The sequence below is a fragment of the Carassius auratus genome, chromosome 50, assembly GCF_003368295.1.
Source record: "Carassius auratus strain Wakin chromosome 50, ASM336829v1, whole genome shotgun sequence".
Lineage (NCBI taxonomy): Eukaryota > Metazoa > Chordata > Actinopteri > Cypriniformes > Cyprinidae > Carassius > Carassius auratus.
The window spans coordinates 12,858,742-12,874,588 of NC_039292.1; the positions used below are offsets into that span (position 1 = coordinate 12,858,742).

A 15,847-nucleotide genomic window follows, 5' to 3' on the forward strand; every position below is an offset into this window, starting at 1 on the left:
TTTTTAAACATACATCAATAGATTGCCGCCTCTTCTGGATTCATGGACCTGCAAAATTACCATTGCCTCCACTTATGAAGGATGAAGGGGAACAATTCAACTCTGAACAATTCATCCTTTCTTGAGGAGTGGCTTTTGATTTGGAGAATTTGTGATATTGTTGTAACATGCAAGTTATTTAAAAAAAATCTATTATATTGTATACAGTCTAATAAAAATAGAATATAATTGTATATTTTTACATATTAAACATTTTATATATTATATCCAAATCATCTCAGCCCTTAAAATATAAATTATATATACACACATTGTATATTTTCTAAGAGGAATTAACTTTACAAGCAGTAGAAATGAAAGAAGTTGATCTCTGCTTCCTGTTGAAGGAAGAGGATGTGGATCTGACCGATGCATTAAAAATTCATTGGGCTTTCAGACTGTACACACAAACACACACACAGAAAAGACAAATGCACGCTAGTGTTCAGCTGTTTCAGACCCTCATCTGAATCGCCTGGCAGGGGGTGTCATTCTTTATATTAACAACATTAATATGAATGAGACACTTTGATACAGATTTCTTTTTGTGGATTCTTAATTCCATGTGCTAGCATTGAGTGGGACTTTTATTTATGCAGGCAAACAAATGTGTACAGTATATTTGTCATTTCTTTTCATGATAACACCTTCTCCTGGTGGACTTGGATGTAATGATCGTTCCTTTTATGTGCATCAAGTTTTGTGAAGCGGAACAATGAAATTTCTGTCTGTTCCTCACGCAAAGCTCTCATGTGACTGCAGAATTTTTTTTGACACTTTTCCTTTAAGAAACCCAAAAACAGCAGGTGAATAAATCCGTCCTTTCATTTCTCTTCACACACACTCGTCTCTGTGTCATATGCACACACACACACTAAACATCACACGTACCTCCATTAACACATCCAGCCGAGGGTGAGAGTCAGCAGGAAAAGTGTGAGAGAGAAAAATTGATTGCCGTTTTAAAATGAAAAGGTCGTCCAGACTGAATGAGAGTGAATAAATGGATGAATGAAACCTTTTTCAGCTGATGCATTTGTTAAGTTTGTTTTTTTACAGCCCTTGGAAATTGCAGACAGAATTGCGTAGTCCAGTTTTAACAATGGAAATTTGATTTACAACACAGAATTTAATGGAATTTCATGGAATTTGGACGAATAAATCTATAGCAGGGCCACTTCACCAGCATTTCACCATTTCATTTGAGAAAAAAACTAAAGGTCCTCACAACAACCCACCAAAATAAAAGTCTGGTTAAGTTTGAAGAAATTATGACAGAAGTATATACTATTATATTGGACAGTTGTAATAATATAACTTATTAGATTTAATAATATAGTTTATTAGGAATAACATAAAATATAAAAAAAAAAATTGCCCATGTTTTAATATAAACTGTAAACCTCCGTTGCACAGCACTATTGTTGCCCAAATATATTACTATTTTTGTTCAAATTTTGTTTGATTACAAGATTATTTAAAGTTTCAGAACAGACAACACAGAATTTCTGAATAAACTTCTTTTTTTTATTATTTTTAATGTTTTATGAATTCAGCTGATTACACATTCTTAATTATTTTTAATTAAATAATAAATTCTTAAATTATAATTCAATGCAATGCAATTTTTTTTTAAAGATTAATCAAATTAATGAAAAATTTATAAGAACTATTATAAATTGGTGAACTCTTATTACCACATTACTTGTTGTTAATATTGAAAACCCTTTGTGCTGCTCAATATTTTGTGGGGAAATCGAAGTTTAAATGAATAGCATTTATTTGAAATAGAAATATTTGTAACATTTAAAATGTGTTAACTGTCAATGCATTCTTACTGAAAAATGTTTATATATGAAACATATAAACTCAATAAATACAAAATTACAATCAGAGGTTAAGGCTGTGTGAGTGTGTAAGTGTGTGTGTCTCTGTTTATCAGCGCTAGAGACACATTACTCTCATGAGACAAAAAGCAATACTGCGGCAACCAGCCATGCTGAGTCCAATAACAACATGCAATTAGTTTAGAACCAAAACAGCTTTGTTTTGAAGAATAGCAATGATTGCTATTGTTCAGATTTTTCATATTTTTAAATCACATCCATTAAAAAAAAAAAAAAAAAAAGAGAAGAATTAAAATGATTGGTCCCTCTAACTTTTATTGCTATGGCAACACCGCAGACCAAAGCCCATCAAGAGCACTGTGGAGAATCCCTCAACCACACAAACACTCGACCGCGTCAAAACTGCTGCCAGTCAGGTGAAAAATAATAACAGACCATATGCATCTAAACTAATCCAAACATGAGCCTTCTGCTACTCATATCACAGTGTACCTTATTTGTTTTTAGTTCATAAAAAATCATTATAAGTCAATTTGTTGATGTCTGAGCAAGTATTTTAGATGTATTTTAGACCTCAGGCATTCCTCTGAGGTCTGATCTAATAAAGTAAATATTACTCCTCCAAAGCGACTGCTTTAATTCCTAATGCATTATTCACTCTGTCCTTGCAGCTATATGCTCTGATAGAGACGACGATAGCATCCAGCAGTTCAGAAACCTTCATTTCACATACAGAGCAGCAGAACTGTCTCTACGTCAAGCTCAGCTGAGATCTGACCCGTTTCCGTCAGTCCGGGGCGGACCGGGATAAAGATGTGAGGGGAGAGAGACTGACAGATGGGGTAAGGGGGCTGTGACACCAGATTGGCCGGTGATTGTGGTGTGCTGTACGCGCTGCGCTGTCTTTTTCATTCCAGCATCAGTATTCAGCACACAACCTGCTAAACACAGCAAATGGGGCTTCAGAAGACTGACAGGACTGAGTCTGCCGCCACACAGAGCTCAATTACCCTCAGAGCAGGGCGACGTCTCCAGAGTCTCCTTCACCGACACGCTCTGCCTGTCTCCTTCGCTTCATGTCCTTTCCCACATCCTTTTTGGTTCACTTTTTCCTATTTTCAAAACATATATTCTTTAACTTAATAATTGAATACCTTTTAAAACATGTATCATGAGGACATTACACAGAAAATCTCAACCAGCAGCCTTTCAGAAAATCTCTATTTCCACTATGTCCTTTTAAGCAAAACTTTAATATTCAGAGTTCAGTGGTGTCAGATGATTGTCTAATGATTCATGGTGGTGCTTAATGAATATTAATATGCAGTAACCTTTGGCGTGGGGAGAGGAACACATTGTATTTGGAGGTGTACAGGTGTCATGCTGAGCTGACAGCCACTCGCAGGATGAGGAACAAGCTCCTCTCAGCATGAGCACAAGTCATTAGCACCCGCTGCTTATCAATCTCCAGACCAAACCAGAGCATGTGTATCTGCAGTACTGATCTAAAACATGGCTTTTCAGGAAACAGGATGGTGCCCCTTTAGGACAACAGCTTAATTCAATATTATATATATATATATATATATATATATATATATATATATATATATATATATATATATATATTGAATATATACACTCACTGACCACTTTATTAGGTACACCTTGTTAGTGCTGGGTTGGACCCTCTTTTGCCTTAATTCTTCATGGCATAGATTCAACAAGGTGTTGGAAACATTCGTCAGAGAATTTGGTCCATATTGACATGATAAGATCATGCAGTTTCTGCAGATTTGTCAGCTGCACATCCATGATGTGAATCTCCTGTTACACCACATCCCAAAGCTGCTCTCTTAGATTGAGATCTGGTGACTGTGGAGGCCATTTCTGTAAAGTGAACTCATTTTCTGTCATGATCCTGCCCTTGTGTCCTTGATTTTTCCTAGTCTTGAGGCAGGATCATGACAGACCCTTGTTTTGTGTACAAGCGCATGGCCTTGTCTTTGGGCCATGTGCTTGTGTTGTCTCGTTCCCTTGCCCCGCCCCCCTTGTTAACCTAGTCATGTCTTGATTGTCCCATCTGTGCCACCTGTCGTGTCTTGATTGTTCCCCCTATTTAGATCTCCTAGTGTGCTCTGTCTTGCGTCGGTTCATTGAGATTTGTTCATTGTACCTGTCATTGTGATTGTACCTGTGATTGTGATTGTTCCACTCTGTGATTGTTCCACTCTGTGATTGTTCCACTCTGTGATTGTTCCACTCTGTGATTGTTCCACTCTGTGATTGTTCCACTCTGTGATTGTTCCACTCTGTGATTGTTCCACTCTGTGATTGTTCCACTCTGTGATTGTTCCACTCTGTGATTGTTCCACTCTGTGATTGTTCCACTCTGTGATTGTTCCACTCTGTGATTGTTCCTTAAGAAGTGTTTGTATTACCGTGAGTGTTTGTTTATAGTTAGTATTTAGAGTCCTTGTTTATCTTGTCAGTCCAGTCCTGTTTTAGTTATTTAGTCTTTACCTTGCTCCGTGTTTTCCCCCTCGTGGGTTTTTGTTTCCCCTTTTTGTAATAAACCCTTTGTTTGAGAATCCCTGTCTGCACCTGAGTTCCTCCCTTACCAAGATCCTGACAGAATGAACCGACCACCAAGGAACTCAGCAGACAGGAGGCAATGCTGGATGGCATCAGCCAGCCAGCGAGATTGTTTTGAGGGCTCTCGCCTTGTGGTGTTCCGGGGGACCAGGGGAGGTCGTTCCGGAGTGAGCGGGCGAGAGGAGGAGCCCCAGAGGTCCCCACCTACCCAGCTGCCGGCGATCCCGGAGGGTCGTGTCCTGGCCGTGGCAACCCTGGGGGGTCAGGCAAGCCCCTCCCAGAGTCCTGAGGTGCCCTCCTCAGCCAGCAGTCTCCCCATGAAACGAGGGAGACGGTTTTCATGGGAGTCGGCGTCCGAGTCTGCCCTGTCCGAGACCAAACTCCGCCTCTGACCCAGCTGTAGCCTCTGCACCGCGCCCGAGGAGGAAGAGGAAGAAGAAGGGGCCTGCCGGTCCTGTGACCCTGTCTCCTCCCGAGTCAGCAGCGGTGAGCGTGCCCGTGCCAGCAGCGGAGAGAGCTGGCGTGCCCGTGCCAGCAGCGGAGAGAGCTGGCGTGCCCGAGCCAGCAGCGGTGGGCGTGCCCGAGCCAGCAGCGGTGGGCGTGCCCGAGCCGGCAAAGAAGAGAGCTGCAGTCGTGAGAGCGGAGGAGAGAGCCGCGGCCGACTCTGCAGCAAAGACTCTTGTACAGTCGGTCTCATCCCATAAGGAGCTGCCTATTATCCTAGCTGCTAAAGCTTTTTCTGATTATTTGTCCCGTCTTGTCCAAATTTTAGAAGTCTCCGTCAGTCCTGTTTTGTCCCCTGACCCTGTCCCCAGAAGTCCTAAGTGTCCAGCCGTTGTCTCCCCGTGTCCTGTTGATGTGGCCCTGTGTCCTGTTGATGTGGCCCCGTGTCCCGTTGATGTGCCCCTGTGTCCAGTAGATGTTGTATCCCCGTGTCCTGTCGTCTCCCCGTGCCCAGTAGATGTTGTCTCCCCGTGCCCTGTAGATGTAGTCGCCCCTCGTCCTGTAGATGTAGTCGCCCCTCGTCCTGTTGATGTTGCCCCGCGTCCCGTAAGTGTTGCCCCGCGTCCTGTGTCTGCTCCTGTCAGTTATCCCGAGAACCCTCCCCGCCCCTCACCACCCAGACCTGCCCGTACCCCCCGTCGTCAGCCTTCGTCCTGTCCTTCTAAGATCCCTACCCCTCCCACCCACCCTGGTCTGTCCCCCATGAACTTTGTACTCCCGCCTCCTCCCCTTCCCTGTTTGTTTTTTTTGTTATGTCACCCTAACCCTGCCATTGTGTTTTCATGTTTGCCTTTGTTATTATTAGTCATGTCTTGTTGGTTTGTGTCTGTGTCCCAGTCTGTCATGTCAGTCATGTCCCGTGTTTGATGTTCCCTTGAGGAGCGTCTGGAAGCCGCTCCTTAAGGGAGGGGTTCTGTCATGATCCTGCCCTTGTGTCCTTGATTTTTCCTAGTCTTGAGGCAGGATCATGACAGACCCTTGTTTTGTGTACAAGCGCATGGCCTTGTCTTTGGGCCATGTGCTTGTGTTGTCTCGTTCCCTTGCCCCGCCCCCCTTGTTAACCTAGTCATGTCTTGATTGTCCCATCTGTGCCACCTGTCGTGTCTTGATTGTTCCCCCTATTTAGATCTCCTAGTGTGCTCTGTCTTGCGTCGGTTCATTGAGATTTGTTCATTGTACCTGTCATTGTGATTGTACCTGTGATTGTGATTGTTCCACTCTGTGATTGTTCCTTAAGAAGTGTTTGTATTACCGTGAGTGTTTGTTTATAGTTAGTATTTAGAGTCCTTGTTTATCTTGTCAGTCCAGTCCTGTTTTAGTTATTTAGTCTTTACCTTGCTCCGTGTTTTCCCCCTCGTGGGTTTTTGTTTCCCCTTTTTGTAATAAACCCTTTGTTTGAGAATCCCTGTCTGCACCTGAGTTCCTCCCTTACCAAGATCCTGACATTTTCATGTTCAAGAAACCAGTCTGAGATGATTTGAGTTGTGTGACCTGGTGCATTATCCTGCTGGAAGGTGTGTACACTGTAGTCATAAAGAGATGGACATGGTCAGAAACAATACTCAGGCAGGCTGTGGCGTTTAAACAATGCTCAGTTGGTACTGAGGGGCCCTAAGTGTGCCAAGAAAATAACCTTCACACCGTTAAACCACCACCTCCAGCCTGAACTTTTGAGACAAGGCAGGAAGGATCCATGCTTTCATGTTCTTTACACCAAATTCTGACCCTACCATCTGAATCTCACAGCAGAAATCGAGACCTATTAGACCAGACAACATTTTTAACATTTGTCAATTTTGTTGAGCCTGTGTGAATTGTAGCCTTTGTGTCCTGTTCTTATCTGACAGGAGCGGCACCCGGTGTGGTCTTCTGCTGCTGTGGCTCATCTGATTCAGGGTTCAATGTGTTGTTTGTTCAGAGATGGTATTCCGCATACCTTGGTTGTAACGAGTTGTTAATTGACTTACTGTTGCTTTCTATCATCTCTAACCAGTCTGCCCATTCTCCTCTGACATCAACAAGGCATTTTCAGCCACACAACTGCCACTCACTGGATATTTTCTTTTTTTTGGACCATTCTCTGTAATCCCTAGAGATGGTTGTGTGTGAAAATCCCAGTAGATCAGCAGTTTTTGAAATACTTAGACCAGCCCGTCTGGCACCAACAACCTTTCCACAGTCAAAGTCACTTAGATCCCCTTTCTTCCTCATTCTGATGCTCGGTTTGAACTTCAGCAAGTCGTGACACTGAAGACTGGAGTAATGCTGAAAATTCACAGGAATAAACTACATTTGAATCTATTCAAATTAAAACCCATTAATAATAGTTTAAACAGATCATGTCTAATTACAACTGACAAAATAATTGTAATTTGATTTGATATTAATAATTGTATTCATACATTTATCATTATCATTATAACACAATGTGTCTGTGAGAACATCATAATTGTGCGTTCTGTTTAGCAGCTATTAAGTTGCTAGGCAGGATTTGTGTTGTGGAAACTCATCTAATATTCTTGTCAAGATCTCTGAACAATCCAACCTCATGCAGAACTCAGATAAACCCCCGAATGAACCTGCGGGCGCACAGGTAACCTGCCAGCGGACACTGCAGCTCCAATGTCCTTTATACTGACCATACTGTTGAAAATTTGGCGTGATTTTCAGCTACCGCTACTGCTTTTTGTTATTAAACATACTGTTTGTTTGTCTCTCAGATGGAAAGGGATTCCCTTGACTTGCCGTCACATGATGCTCTCTCAAGGACACTGCCAGAGTATCTTCCCCTCCTCAAAAAGACCAAAAACTCAGAATCTGTCCCACAGAAAAAGTCTCAGCTCAACCAAACATTTGATGTTCATTCAGCTCTCAAAAGGTAAATGAGTATCACATTAAGTTTATTACACCTATCAATATGATTTGAACCTACAACTACTTTCATTTGTCCTTGTAAATGATTACTTTTCAGTCCACCAATACCTGATTTTGAAGATGACCCTCGTGCAGGTGAAGTCACTGAACATCAAACTAAAGTGAGTAACAAAACTGTAGATTTCTATTATGTCTATTACTGCTAGACGTTTCCCAGAAGTCTTGTGTTTCCGCGAAAAGTTTTTCATTCTTCAGAACCAGACTTTTAGCTACTGGCACAAATACTGGTTCACTTTCCATCTTCGCTCCAGAAGTTGTGAGTGATAAAAATGTCTTTCTAGGGCCGAACAATAATCTCTTAACTGATTCACACAACCACTACCTCTTTTGTTGCTGTTTTTTATTGCGAAACAGTAGGCCACTAACTAACTAACTAATTAGCGCAGGGCACGTTGGCTTTTATTTTCTCATCATGACTGAATAATCGCAAAGCATCCTGCAGAGAAACAAAGAGAAAGAGGCCAGCCGGCCCACATGTGCTTTTATAATGTAATTGTTTTGAGCAACGATACAGACTACAGAGGGTCTACAGGGACCGATCTCTCCATGCACTCTTTCATTGTGTTGAGATGATTCCCTATGTCTCGTCCCCTCCGCGGGCCCCATCTCATCACCGATCATCATTCTCACCTTGCATCTGTGCCCTTTCAATTAAGTGCTCAGTTTCTTTCAGAAGACCCCAGAGAGCAACAAGCACGCTGGCCCAGATTGGAATCGCCTAATCGGTCCATCTCCCACCCCTCTCATTTCTGTACACCCGACCCCCCATGCGTCTCTCCGATGGACCACACAGTGACCCTGAGTGAAAAGCAGACGCCTCGTAGCATGTTATTTGACGTGTGACATGCGACTATCACAATAGCACAAAAGGAGGCCTGGGAGCGTGGCACATCCCACAATGCCCCTGGTCTGCTGTCTGTTTAGGACAATGCTAATGTCTCAATGCGATTGTTCAGTGCTATAGAATGAACTATTCAAAAAATAAAGACATGTCGACAAATTTAGAGGTGCCTAAATGACCCATTCATCCTAATTGTGTGAGTACCCTTGTGAAAAAGAAGTACACTTAGCGTACTTTTAACGAGTACTTATTATGGAATTAAAATACTTAAAGTGTGAAATGTTTTCAGGCACATAATTGCATGTTAATTGAAATTGCATAACATGTATTAGAGTTAAAAATGTATAGTTGAACTCAACAGTGTTTTTTTGATATACTTAAGTGGATCTTTACTTTATTGTCTTAGAAATATTGTTTATGTACATTTATAGTAAACTAAAATATACTTTCATGCACTTTGTTTAAACGTGTGTGTCATATATTTATTATAACATTAACATTTTAAATGTTAATCATGTGCTTTAGTATGCTAGTAAACCAATAAAATTAAGTAAATCACAATTAAAAGATAAGTAAAATGTTTGTGTTGACATTTACAGGGTGCACTTTTTAAAATTTCACTTAAGTGTGTTAGGAAATATACTTAAGTGTGTCTTGAAAGTGTGTCTCTGTAAGTATCCTTTTATTGAATTGATATTATATTATACGCAAGTACGATCTTTTTAAAATATACTTTTAAGATTTGAAGTACACTACAAGTACACATTCAATACAGTTACTTATTTTTCACAGGGGTGTATGACTGAGACTCTGTGATACTGAGACTCTTTAGCTCTATTCTGGCTTTATTTTAGGTGATAGTGTCTGCCTGCACATTTTGATCAATGTCCAGCAGTTTCAGAAAAGGGATTCTGGGGGGAAATATACCTTTGATTTAGTGGATTTCATCCTAATCCCGTCTATATTCTCTGTGTACCACTTGGGTTTCGGTATCTGTCAGAAACTACAGACCCAGGATTGATTACTTTGTACCAGTGCTATAGTGAAGCCTGATAGTATGCCAGCGGCTGTTTTAACACAACCACTCTTTAAAAGTGACAGTTTAGGCTATTTGTCTTGTCTTTTAAAATGATTAAATGGTTTAACCAAAGCATTCAAATGAATGTTAATTAGGCAGATAGCCGAGTTCAGACAAACGTCACATACAAACAGACTGATGTTAATCCTGCTTTGGCTGGTGAAGCCCTCAGCATCTTGACTGATCATGTGACTTTGTTTCCACCTAGTGGCGACCAACTGCATGGTAGTGCCATATTTAATAATTATTTATTTATTCATTTGAAAGGAATGAAAACGAGGCTGTGAGGGACTGAAGTACAGAAGTACAGAGCGTTCAGAGGATTGCATTATTGTTTCAACATATATATATATATTTTTTTTTTTTTTTTTTTTGGAGACTTGTGGCCTTTCATTAATGAATCTTAAGTATTAAAGCTTTCAAACATTGTCAATATGAATTAATAATTGATGATTTAAAAAATCTATTGCTCTAATCTCAATAAAGTCAATGTTAGGATAAACAGCAAATTACATGAAAAAACAAAAGCATTCTTTGAGCCATCTTGGAATACACAACTGAGAAAAAACTCTGGTATATACCCAATACACCAAGTTATCTCCATCTGATACCATCGTATTTTCTAGGGCTATGTTTGTGCTGTTCTTGTAATTAAGGCTGTAATATATTTATTGGAATCTGCTTAATGAAAAATAATGGAAATCCGTATTTGCAGGTCATTTGCAGGTATTTGCAGGTCAAATCCATTTTTATTTCTCCTGCAGGAGCTGGAAAACTACCGTGTGACACTGATGACACTGCCATTTCTTCAGCCCTTTTAGTAAACTGTTACCCAGCCTCTTAACTAGCTGGTAACCAGTCAAAATATTTGCTATAATCATCCAAGTTTTCTGTCATAATATTATCATGCTGCCATAACTGATTCAAATTTTTATTTATTTTGTGAACTTGACGCCACAATTGTAGTAAATGGGACAAAAAAAAAGAAGAAAATAATAAGTTTTAACTGATTTTTAGCAAATAATATGACATATTATTCATGGCTGTAACAAAACTAATTATGCTCTGAAGGTTAGTACTTAGGTCTAAAGGTAATTATTATTAATAGTTATTGCTTTGCAAAAGTTGTTTTTAGTGGGTTTTATATATGTAAGAATACCAGTCAAAAGTTTTTGAACAGTAAGATTTTATATGTTTTTTATAGAAGTCTCTTCTGTTCACCAAGCCTGCATTGATTTGATCCAAAATACAGCAAAATCAGTAATATTGTGAAATATTTGTACTATTTAAAATAACTGTTTTCCATTTGAATATATTTTAAAATGTAATTTATGCCTGCGATTTCAAAGCTGAATTTTAAAGTCCCATTAAGCACTTTACCGATTCAACTACTCTCTTCTTCTCTTATCTGGCTCTTTAGCTTGCATCAATCACCGCAGACCAAGCCTGTTCTTGATAAAGCTGCTGTGAAAATGTGGGAAAAGCCAACAAGAAAGAAGTTGGGGTGATGCAATCTTTATATAGGTGGAGCAAAATACTTCATCGCTCCATCTAAAGCGCATTGTGATTGGATGTGTACACTGTCGATACAGGAGACAAACCAATGGGCCACTGGCTTCTCGCTGTCCCTGCGTGATGCAAAAAACAATCTCAGCCCACCAGGAAAATGCCTAGTATGCCCGATTACCAATCCAGCCCTGAGCACAAACAAACAAGTTACACTGCTAATTACGGCTAATGTTACTGCTAATGTTGAATATTAACAATAGTTAGCTTACTTAGCAACTTTGCTGATGTGTTAATGGGTTTTAGTGCGTTAGTTGAGGTATTTATGTCTGTAGCATGAACATACAAACTACTCACTGAAGATTAATACTTAACCGTAAATATTAGCGATAGTTAGCTTACTTAGCAAACTCTGCAAGCATGTGCTGGTTTTTAGCACACGATTTTAGCAACCATTCACATCCAAACGTCATGTATAAAATAGCAAAAGTATTTTTAAAAATGTACTCACAAATTCAGCTTGAAGGTGTGAGTGGGTTGGTGTAGGCTCTGATTAGTACTCAACTGTAGCATTAGCAATAGCTAGCATACTTTGTAATCAGCACTAACATGTTTAGATTGTTTTTTACTGATGCTTAATTTTAGCTATCATGGCCTTAGGATAACCAAAACAAATTACACTCTAAACATTATTCAATGGTAAATATTAGCAACAGTTAGCTTGCTTGGCTAACACTACTGTTTCTCATTGATATTATGGATAGATGACGTAGATTTGTACATGCAGGAAGAATTAAAGGCCATCAGACAAAAGTTTTGCTCACTTTAGGAAGTGACTATTGGAGTTTCACATTTCAGAGCGTGAAGTGATTTGCACAGGTGTCATGTCCTCACACAGCCGTGCTGAGGACTGATAACATTTCTCATTTAGCGAAGGGAATCTGATAAGCACTTACTGCCTTATCTGCTGAAGGACAGTATGTGTCCCTCACACACTCATACACACACAAACACAAGGCTCCGCTTAAAGGACACGTCAAATACCTTTGAGGCCTTCAAAGCAAATTGCAGACCTTAATTTCCTCTCTATGTCGGTGAATGTTTTCTCCAAAAATATCTCCACAGTGTCATGGTCTAACCATTTGTTGACGTTTTTGCAGTCCTCGGAAAGCCTTCTAAAAAAGATTTCCATCATTCATCTTTATATATTAATATATTTTATTATTATACTTATTGATATATTTCAATTTTAAATTAGGGATAATGCACGGTTTTGCATCAAACAATTTTATAACTGTTTGATGCACAACCGTGCATTATCCCTAATTGTGTATGTATGCAATAACGTTAGTATACTTTATATACATAAAAATTTATTTTATACATACTCCACTAAAGAAAACTAAATATATAGTGGTTTACATTAAGAACATATAATATCCCATAAAATATAGAATAAAGAACTTAATTTGACTAAAGAAAATCAGACATATAATATATAAAAGGGTGAAATTTATTTAAAATACAAATAATATAATAAAAATGTTAATAACATATGTATTCTGTATATTTAACTAATGAAAACCAGAAATGTAATGTTCATGGACCAACACCAGCAGCTGACATGGCACCCCAGACCATCACTGACTGTGGGTACTTGACACTGGACTTCAGGCATTTTGGCATTTCCTTCTCCCCAGTCTTCCCCCAGACTCTGGCACCTTGATTTCCGAATGACATGCAAAATTTGCTTTCATCCGAAAAAAGTACTTTGGACCAATGAGCCTCCATTTCCTGCACACGCCTGTGCACGGTGGCTCTGGATGTTTCTACTCCAGACTCAGTCCACTGCTTCCACAGGTCCCCCAAGGTCTGGAATCGGTCCTTCTCCACAATCTTCCTCAGGGTCCGGTCACCTCTTCTCGTTATGCAGCGTTTTTTGCTACACTTTTTCCATCCCACAGACTTCCTTGATACAGCACTCTGGGAACAGCCTATTCGTTCAGAAATGTCTTTCTGTGTCTAACCCTCTAACTTGAGGGTGTCAATGATGGCCTTCTGGACAGCAGTCAGGTCGGCAGTATTACCCATGATTGAGGTTTTGAGTAATGAACCAGGCTGGGAGTTTTTAAAAGCCTCAGGAATCTTTTGCAGGTGTTTAGAGTTGATTAGTTGATTCAGATGATTAGGTTAATAGCTCGTTTAGAGAACCTTTTCATGATATGCTAATTTTTTGAGATAGGAATTTTGGGTTTTCATGAGCTGTATGCCAAAATCATCAGTATTAAAACAATAAAAGACCTGAAATATTTCAGTTGGTGTACAATGAATCTAAAATAAATGAAAGTTTAATTTTTATCATTACATTATGGAAAATAATGAACTTTATCACAATATTCTATTTTTTTGAGAAGGACCTGTATTTATTCAGTTTTAGCTTTTAGTTTTGATCTGTGTGTATGTATGTGTGTCGGTGTGTGTGTGTTTTCCCGTTCAATATGAACTCATTAATTGTCTCTGTTTTATTTATTTATACATTTTTAGTTTTATTTTTTCAGCCTCTATGAAGTTCAAGTTGTCCAGTGAAAGTAGCAAAGCAGCCGCCCAGTAGGACAGAATGCAACAGCTTCAGAATGAGCTCATCAAGGGTGGGTCAATCAAGACCACTTTCCCTCAGATCAGTTCAAGTTTTTAATAAAAGCAGCAGCAGTGCTCTGAGACCATCTGTTTCCTCTTTGAAGCTCATGGGGTCCATTGACTGGCATACCGTTCTGATGTTTGCTGGCAGTAAGGAAATGCTGTATCAAATGCATTAATGGTTTCCTCCCAAGATCATTGATTGGATCAGCTCATTGAATTTGTCTCCAGACTGCATGGCATATTGTTTGTTGCATTTGATACAAATCTAAAAAATACACAAGGCAAGCATCCCAGTCAGAGCAACCACTTTCACAAGTCTGGGACAAAAGAATACAAAGTAGATATTTTAAAGAACGTCTCAGCTGCTTTTCTTCATAGATCGACAGTCAACGGGGTCCTAAACTTTCAAACTCTTAACAAAAACCATACAGACATCATTAAATTAATCCATGCCCTCTGAAGCTATATGAAAGCTTTGAGTGAAAAAAATGCATTTAATTAAACTTAATTATTATTCATTAAATATATTTATCTTCTACTTTGCTCACTTATGTGGTTCATGAAAAAATCTTGCCTTTACTTGGTTGCTTTAAAAAAATGGTTGTTTGAACTATTTCTTTACATTTCTAACAAGTATCTAATATATAATGTGTTGTATTTGTTTAAATTCACTCAGCAGGTCAGTGAACCCTAACCCTAAGGAAATAAGATAAGTAAATAAGAGAACAGCAGTGAAACATAATGGTGTGTGAAACTACACACACAAAGCATATTAAATAAATTTCAGTTTTAATTAATTAGGCAAAGTCATTAGCCGTTGTAGTGCTCATCTTGGAAATTTGGGTTTTATTCAGACCTGCGTCATGCCAAAATGACATTTGCACTCTCTTTCCAGAATTTCATGTCCTCTTTCTACTATCTTTATTGATACAGAGTGCCAAAAGCCCACAAAAAAAACAACTGACAGGTAAACATGTTGTGTTTGTATATAGATGAAGAAGAGCTCAAGAGGAGAGAGATCGAGTCTGTGCTGGCGGCAGAAAACTCTCGACTCAGAGAAGAGCTGGACAGACTGTGTAATCTACCACCACCTGTCATCATTCAACTACATGTGCAGGAAAACCAGAGACCACCGCTCGTTACACACTAAACATACTGCATGAACAACACTCGCTCTTTTATTAATGCTTCTGATCTCATCTCATCAGCCTTTCTCAGACTGCGAGAAGCTGGAGTTACTGACACAGCTGGCGAGAGCCGAGGGTTGAATCCAGCCACAGAATGTTTGTTCACACAAATATTGGAATAAAACATTCCACATAACCAGAAGTTGTAATAAATAATGTTTTTGTGCACAGCTGAAAGAAGACTCCAGAATGTGGGGGAAAGAAAAACAAGAGATGTTGACCATACTCTGTGAATATGAACATGGATTTGCTCGCACATCAACCATGATTCTTCATGATCTCCCCGTGGTATGTATGATTTCTCTGTGTATTTAAACCTAGCAGTAGTTTGACCGAGGAAATGGATATCTACTTCAGTTATGGAACTCTAGCTGGTTGAGGCTTTCAAGTTATACATGGATTTCCAGTCTCAATGTCTTCCCAAACTTGAAAAGAAAAGCTTCAGTGACTTTAAAAAGCACGTGGAATAACTCATTCTTAATTCATTTGCTTAAATTCAGTGCTAAATTCAGAGGTTTAGATTAATAAGTTAACCATTGCAGAAAAACACAAATCATGCAAAAATGTCATTAGGCCTGTATGTGTTAGCACACACCGTTTTTTAGATCAATAAATATATCTGAGGATATCTGAACTCATTTAAACTACAAACAACATTGCTACAATACTCACAGTT

General features: G+C 39.2%; 1 long non-coding RNA gene across 1 annotated transcript; it reads left to right on the forward strand.

Annotated features, from left to right (window-relative positions):
• The first annotated feature begins 7,716 nt into the window (after positions 1–7,716).
• LOC113066465 (uncharacterized) lies at positions 7,717–15,423 on the forward strand. The gene is made up of 4 exons (XR_003279173.1): positions 7,717–7,863; positions 7,957–8,020; positions 14,977–15,267; positions 15,343–15,423. It is a non-coding gene; the product is annotated as an uncharacterized LOC113066465 (long non-coding RNA).
• Positions 15,424–15,847: the final 424 nt, after the last annotated feature.